The sequence below is a fragment of the Rhagoletis pomonella genome, unplaced genomic scaffold (assembly GCF_013731165.1).
Source record: "Rhagoletis pomonella isolate Grant_MI unplaced genomic scaffold, Rhpom_1.0 Rhpom_scaffold_00002, whole genome shotgun sequence".
In the NCBI taxonomy this organism is placed as follows: Eukaryota; Metazoa; Arthropoda; class Insecta; order Diptera; family Tephritidae; genus Rhagoletis; species Rhagoletis pomonella.
The window spans coordinates 110,809,561-110,817,286 of record NW_023458556.1 but is presented as its reverse complement, the minus strand read 5'-3'; positions in this window follow the sequence as shown (position 1 = coordinate 110,817,286).

The window sequence follows — 7,726 nt, the reverse complement described above, 5'->3', positions numbered from 1 at the left end:
GGCAGAGCTGAAATGCGCAATGAGTTCGTTCATACATACATATATATATGTATACATACATACGTGCATTCAAACATACATATATACATATGTAGGTACTCGTACCCGTCATGCGTCGCTTTATTTCTTTTTTCCCCTTCCCTATACTACCTATATCTTCCTTCTCACTCATGTAACATTTTCAGTTTTAAAAATTTCACTCTCCATTTTTGCGATACCGCCGCACAGTGGTCCAATGTGCAAAGCTAGGGTAATTTAATTAAACTTTTTGTTTGTAATTTTTCAATAAAATTTTTATCAAATGTGCAAGAATATTGTCTACTTAAGAGTAAATACAACTTTGTTTGAAAAAATTTGGCTACATATAAACATAACGGTATCCAAAAGTCATAGCAAGCAATAAGTGAAAAATGAAATTGTGCGTGCAATGAAAACTGAGTATTTTTAAGGCTCAATAACTTGTTTAAATAAACTTTGTTTTAACTTCATTTCTTTCTCCTTCATCGTTTTAAGTAAGAAAATTCAGGAAATGTAAATATTATTACCGAAGTGGACGCACATATTTTTTGGAGCTGATAAAGTTTTAATCGTTTTGGTGAGTACCAAATTATTATTATTTTTGTTTTTGTAGACGAAATCTTTCTTATATGGCGGAATATAGATCACTTACTATACTTATTCTCTTAACTGATGTATATACTAATAGAATCCACAAAAAAATTCTGCGGCTAGCTGCGGCACCCATACATTTATTTTCGATTTTCAAAATTACTCCTAAAATTTCAAGACAGGAAATTTTTTGATTTTTGGCTGTCGACCCCTAAAACTGAAAGACTTGATGGAATAATGGATTTTGAACGAGGTAGTATCAGTTTAGAATCTAGTGATAGAATCAAATTTGATAAATTGAAATCATACGGGCGAAGTTAATTCAGAATTTGGACCTAAAGTGGACAAAAGTTTTCCGAAAAAGAGAGCGGTTTGTTACTGCAAATAAAGTTTGGCTCGAACTTGAACTAGACTTGTCACAATTTGTGTGTTCTAAGTTTGGTAAGCCGACATTTTCTGCTGGTAGGTCAGCTAAAAGTTTTGAAGATTGTTGCCAAAAGGTTAAAAGAAGAAAGCTAATGAGCTTTCGAAAGTTATCGAACCAGATGTATTTTTTTGGCCACTGCATTAAACATGAGATCTTCAGCTACGCTACTTAATGAGCTTTTAAGTGCTTCTCCAGAAAGGAGGTCAGATTTGCAAAGAAGAGTCCTAAAGGTATTTCGCCTGAAGAAGCTCTCGCACTAATAACACCGGCAAACAAAAAAAATTAGTGTGATGTGCATTTGACCGGACCTACCTATGGTTATGTATTTCGCCCCCAGAATCCGAATTTGAAGTCAGTTTGGCCAACATACCTCCTAGATTTCGAGAAAACTTCAAAACCCCGTTTTTATTGGCAATTTTCGCTATTTTTTACGATTTTTTTTTGTTGAAGTTTTCTCGAAATATAGGAGGTATATTGGCCAAAATTACTTCAAATTCGGATTCTGCGGGTCGAAATACATAACCATATGTAGGTCCGGTCAAATGCACATCACACTAATTTGTTTTGTATGCCGGTGTAATCGACACAAATTTATCAAAGCATCAGTATCGCTTACTTACTGAGGGCCGTTTTCTAATGTAAGCAGTAATTTGCCTTTACTAACAGGGCAGATAAATTGTTCCTTACTTAAAAGTGTTTTGGTTTTCTTATCATACCGGTAAAAATTAATTTGTTATTCCGTATAGTGAAACTTCACTACATTCGCCATATAATTTCAAAGGTTGGCAATGCAACATAAGCAAATATAGAGCAAGAGCAACTGTTAGCAAAAACCAAAACCTTGGTTGAAATATCTAATATATCTGACTCATGAACCAAAACCGAACCAAAGTTTAAAGTTGGGTACAAATTTTTAGAGGTTGCATCGGGTGAGCAACAATTTATCGATTCGAGAAATTAATGCGCTGATGAGAAAATGAAAACTCGTATACCGAGACGATAAAGTAACCGGTAATCTAAAAGTTAGATGAGAAAATGGCCCTAAAAGTTGTTAAGCTTGATATGACTTTTTAACAGTTTTTTTATTTTATACATACATATATTAGGTGGCTGATTCGGATCCGGCGTCAATACAGTATATACATAACGGACTTTCTATTTTTAATTCATCCCAAAGAGTATATACACTGGCGATCAAAAGTGAGTGCATGTTGATTTTTGTTAAATATTTACAGTGTTTTTCAAGCTAGAATTTTTTTATTTATTATTTATAAAAATTCGGTTCATGCTTTAATCAAAGTTAAACTTTCAAACTGTATACAGAATTTAGGAAAATGCAACAAATTTTTATGAAAATTTTTAACTTTTTAATCCAAATAGTTAAAAAAGTTTTAGGTATGAAGGTATCTATAACCGTGCAAGTGCTTAAAAAATATACCAGAAATTGACGAGAAATTTAACGATTTTTTAATTATATGGATGGTAGGCGTGGTCGCTATTCGATCTTGTCCATTTTATGAGCAGAAGTTGTTAGTCTTTCAAACATAACTTGTGCAAAATTTCATCCCGATATCTATCTTAGTTCTTAATATAATAATTAAATTACCCTACTAGAGCAGATTGCGCCGCCTAAGAAGTTTCACTTCAAAAACTTTCATCAAAATTTCTATATTTTTAATTAGATTTCCTAGAAAGCTTTCGAGTAGCTTTATGGCGCATTAATTTTAGTAAAATTAAGTGCTGTGGTGTAGTGGTTAGCAGTGCGCCATTGCACTCTGCAGGGCCTGAGTTCAAGCCATGGTCAAAGCAACATCGCAAAAAAATTTTGAAAAAAGGTTTTTTTCTTATCATTGGTTGTCCCTCGGCAGGCAATAGCAAACCTCCGGGTGTATTTCTGCCATGAAAAACAGCTTCTCATAAAAATACAATCGCTGTTCGGAGTCGGCGTAAAACTGTACGTCCCTCCCCTTTGTGTGGCAACATCTAGGCGCACGCCACAAATCGGAGGAGAAGCTCGTCCAAACACTACCCTGCAGTGAAAACCCAAACCAGTTAGAAAAAATACTAGTTCATAAACTAGTATGTGCCTACCAGTTCGACATTTTGGAAGCACTTAAGCGTTCAGCGACATCTGCCTTTGAATTGCCAAAGCCTAAAATAAAAAGCAATTAATTGATTTTGTTACAAATGTCGGATGTGGCGTCACGTGAAGACTACTGGTTCTGGTTCTGGGATCGCAGGTTCGAGGCCGCTTGGAGGTGGTTAAGATTTTTAAAGTTAGATCAATGTAAGTAGGAATAATTATTTCAATTTAAATATAAATAGCAAACTTAAAAATCTAGTTACATTACAAAAAAAAAAGAAACAAATATATGGGAAGAAATACTTGTGCCATAAAAAAATAGATAAAAAAAAAATATTTTTTTTTTATTAAGTTTAAGAATAACAAAAAGAACCCTAAATTAAAAATATAAATAAAATAAATATTATAAATATTATAAAAAAAAAAAATAAAATAAAAAAATTGTCCCTTCGCCCGGGCTTGAACTTGGTACCTCAGGCATACCACGCGAGTGCTTTGCTCTGTCGGCCACTGCGACTGTTGGAGCGCCGCGAGCAAAAAGGCGTACTAATGCTTTTCATGGTGGATGAATTAGCAGACTATCTTATCGACTGGTATGATGCTACTAGTATTTCTGCTAGTAGATGCTGATGCATAGCCTGACAATTGACATCTCGTAGGACATCGCAATGTTAAAAATACCAGTCGCTAACATTGAAAAAGGATAGAACGTGAACTAGTTGGGCTGAAACGCAAACTGGTAGAATTCTAGCTCACAACTAGTAGCTTTCCCTGCAGGGTAGCATATGCGTAAGCGCCGATCTATTATTATTATTAAAGTGCAAGTTTCAAGTCGCTGAAAACTACCGTTCGTTTTTTAGATTTTTTTTTGTGGAGGGTGTTACGCATTTTCTTCCATATAAAAGCCCGTTTGCTCACGTGTTATATGCAAGAAAATTCGAAATACCCTCCACAAAAAATTCTAAAAAATCAAAGGTATTTTTAGGTATATTTCTCTTACAGAGTTGCATGCAATAATACTTGCAAAAGCATGACCATGTTGAGTAGAAGTATTCAGGTTGAAATGAAAATTAAATATTCGAACATATGGGAAAAATCTTATCCCGGCGCAGCATTTCAAATTTAATGCAAAATACGGGAAGTCCCGGGAAATACGTGTCTTTTGGCAACACTATACAACAAGTAAGAAAGTCTAAGCTCGGGCGGAGCCGAACATTAAATACCCGGCGCAAATATTAAATATAAGTATGTTTTTTACATTTCCGAAATTAGCGTCCCTAAATTTCGAAATGTTGAAGTTTCAAGCATTTCTGAAATTTACCGTTACATTAAAAGCGGACGTAATTTTAGTCCTATTTCAATAATTTTCAACGGTTTGCTTTTATGTGGCAAGCACAATAACCATACCGAGTTTGGTACAAATTGGTAGAACGGTTACCGAGATGCATACACTGCGGGAAAAAAAATTTTAGAATTAAAAAAAACGTACTAAATTTAAAAAAATACGCATATGAAAGAGCACCAACCCAACTCGTTTTAAATTTGAGTATGTACGTTATAAAAGATGTCGTTGTGAAGTGCACAGATGATTTTTCATAATTAAGAAAAAATAATAATTTAAAAGAAAAAAATAATTTTTTATGTCCGACTGATGGTAATTGATCCCGGACCCTCTTGGCAGCAACCAATCGTATCAAGCGTCTTTGTACACTCACCCTGCCGGGAAAGCTACTAGTTGTGAACTAGAATTCTACCAGTTTGCGTTTCAGCCCAACTAGTTCACGTTCTATCCTTTTTCAATGTTAGCGACTGGTATTTTTAACATTGCGATGTCGTACGAGATGTCAATTGTCAGGCTATGCATCAGCATCTACTAGTAGAAATACTAGTAGCATCATACCAGTTGATGAGATAGTCTGCCAATTCATCCCCTATGAAAAGCATTAGTATGCCTTTTTGCTCGCGGCGCTCCAACAGTCGCAATGGCCGACAGAGCAAAGCAGTCGCGTGGTATGCCTGAGGTACCAGGTTCAAGCCCGGGCGCAGGGAAATTTTTTTAATTTTAATTTTTTTTATAATATTTCTTTTATTTATATTTTTTATTTAGGGTTTTTTTAGTTATTCTTAAATTTGCTAAAAAAAATATATATTTTTTTAATCTATTTTTCTATGGCACAAGTATTTCTTCCCATATATTTGTTTCTTTTTTTTGTAATGCAACTAGATTTTTAAGTTTGTTATTTATATTTAAATTGAAATAATTATTCCTACTTACATTGATCTAACTTTAAAAATCTTAACCACTTACAAGCGGCCTCGAACCTGCGATCCCAGAACCAGAACCAGTAGTCTTCACGTGACGCCACATCCGACATTTGTAAGAAAATCAATTAATTGAGTTTTATCTTAGGCTTTGGCAATTCAAAGGAAGATGTCGCTGAACGCTTAAGTTCTTCGAAAATGTCGAACTGGTAGGCACATACTAGTTTATGAACTAGTATTTTTTCTAACTGGTTAGGGTTTTCACTGCAGGGCAGTTACAGCCATACATGTAAATGTGTTTTCAAATGTTCCCTGTAGGGAAACCCCGAACTGGTGAACCAAATATGTAGTCCCCTACTAGATCTTTATCGCCAAAAACGAACCAGTGCGATAGTAACTAGATCGCCACCATTTCATAAGCAGCGATATGTGGTACTTTTAAAAAACAATTTTAGAAATCTATATCTAAAACGACGAATTTAGAACTGGTTTAAAACTATAGAAAAAGGGATGCAGAACGAACTAGATCTCATCTGGCGAATTTTGAACTAGTTCGAAACTACTGAATAAGGGATGCAGCGGGGGGCTTGTTTACTTTAAATAGATTTTTGCTTGGCGGGTTTTTCGTTCAAATACGCTTTCAGTCTGCACGTCGCAGATGCGTTTTCATAGTTTGATAATACAAAACTAATATTTGCGTTAACATCTTATCATTTTGGGACCTTCTGGAATATAACAATAACAGTCAGCACCTCTGCAAATTCAGCTACAGCCAAAGGTATGTAAACGTGTTTTCAAATGCACAATTTAATTTACATTCATTCAAACAAATTTGATTTCAGATTGAAAACACATTTCTCTGCAAATAATTAAATATTGCTACCATGGTAACCCAGAAAGAAACCGTTTGTTACTTTTTCGTTTACAACTGGTTCGAAACTATAGAAAATGGGGTGCAAAGCGAAATAGATCCCATATGTCGAATTTAGGACTGGTTCTGAACTATAGAAAAGGTAATGCAGCGGGGGACAATTTCCAATTCCTATGACATCGCTGTGTTAAATTCGCCAGTTGTTTGCATGCAAAAGAGATTTATCGCGAACTAGTAGTGGTCCTAAATGTACTAGAAGCGCACCAGTTCAAAACTAGAGATTTTCCCCACAGGGTTGAGTTTGAATCAACATCACAGCGCGCGATTAGTGCATTTGTACAGATAAACGTATAAAATGCATGTGTGTATGTGTTGTCACCGCCCTGAAGGAAAGATTGGTCCAATTGCTCGAAAAATATAGTCGTTGGTATAGTAGCTTTGTAACTAGACCAAAGATAGTCCAAAAATATAAAGCAATGTAATGTAAAACAGGTGAATTGTACTAAAAGTGGTCCGAATGTAATGCATAAGGTATGAGTTTTGATCTAAAACTGATTACAATGTCATGCAGTAGCGGACAACGGGTACAATTAACGACTTGCTGATATGTAGGCACTTAGTCAAAAATTTTCATGTGCGACATTGGCATACAGAGAGAGTATCCGCTTAGAAAATCTGAGAACCCCGATTCGAGTCGCAGCTGGCGCAAGTTTTATTTTTGTTTTTTTTCCCCCAAAATTGGTTACAACGTAATGCAGAAGCGGACAATTGGTCCAAGCCTAGGACATTTAATGTTAAATGTAAATAGAATTTTACATGTTGTTGGACCAAACTTTGGACTAGTTACAATCACTTGCAGTCTAGTTTGTGGTGTGCTCTAAGTCTATTCCGAGATCCTACAGGGTACTTTCTTAATTACATATGAAAAAGCATTCGAGACGTGAAAAACGCTATCCGCGCAGTGAAAAACGCTTCATTTTAATACGGACGTATTTGAATTGAATATCTCCGTATCATACGTAGTGTATGTATAATGGAAATATTCAATTTTTCACTTGATTTAATACGTACATTTTTAAACGGCAATCAAATAAAAAAATTTCATTTTTACAACGCGTTTTTTTTTTTCTCAGTGTATATGTGATCATAAACGTGTTTCTTAGTAAAGAATTGTTGCAAGCATCAATTTTAAATAAATTAACTTTAATATTTTCGGATTTATCGAAGATTTCGTATTTCTCTAAATTACCGTTATATGGGATGTGGGCGTGATTATTGTCCGATTTTAAAAATATTCGGCCACTTGGTATGCTGTACCAAGGCCAATAGCTTTGCTAAGTTTGGAAGAAATTGGTGCAGCGGGTACCAGGATATACACATGTAACCATAAGTGGGCGTGGCTACACCCATTTTCCAAAAATTTATACATTCTTATTTTTCGTCTAAAAATTATTGTAAATATCAATTTTGAGTG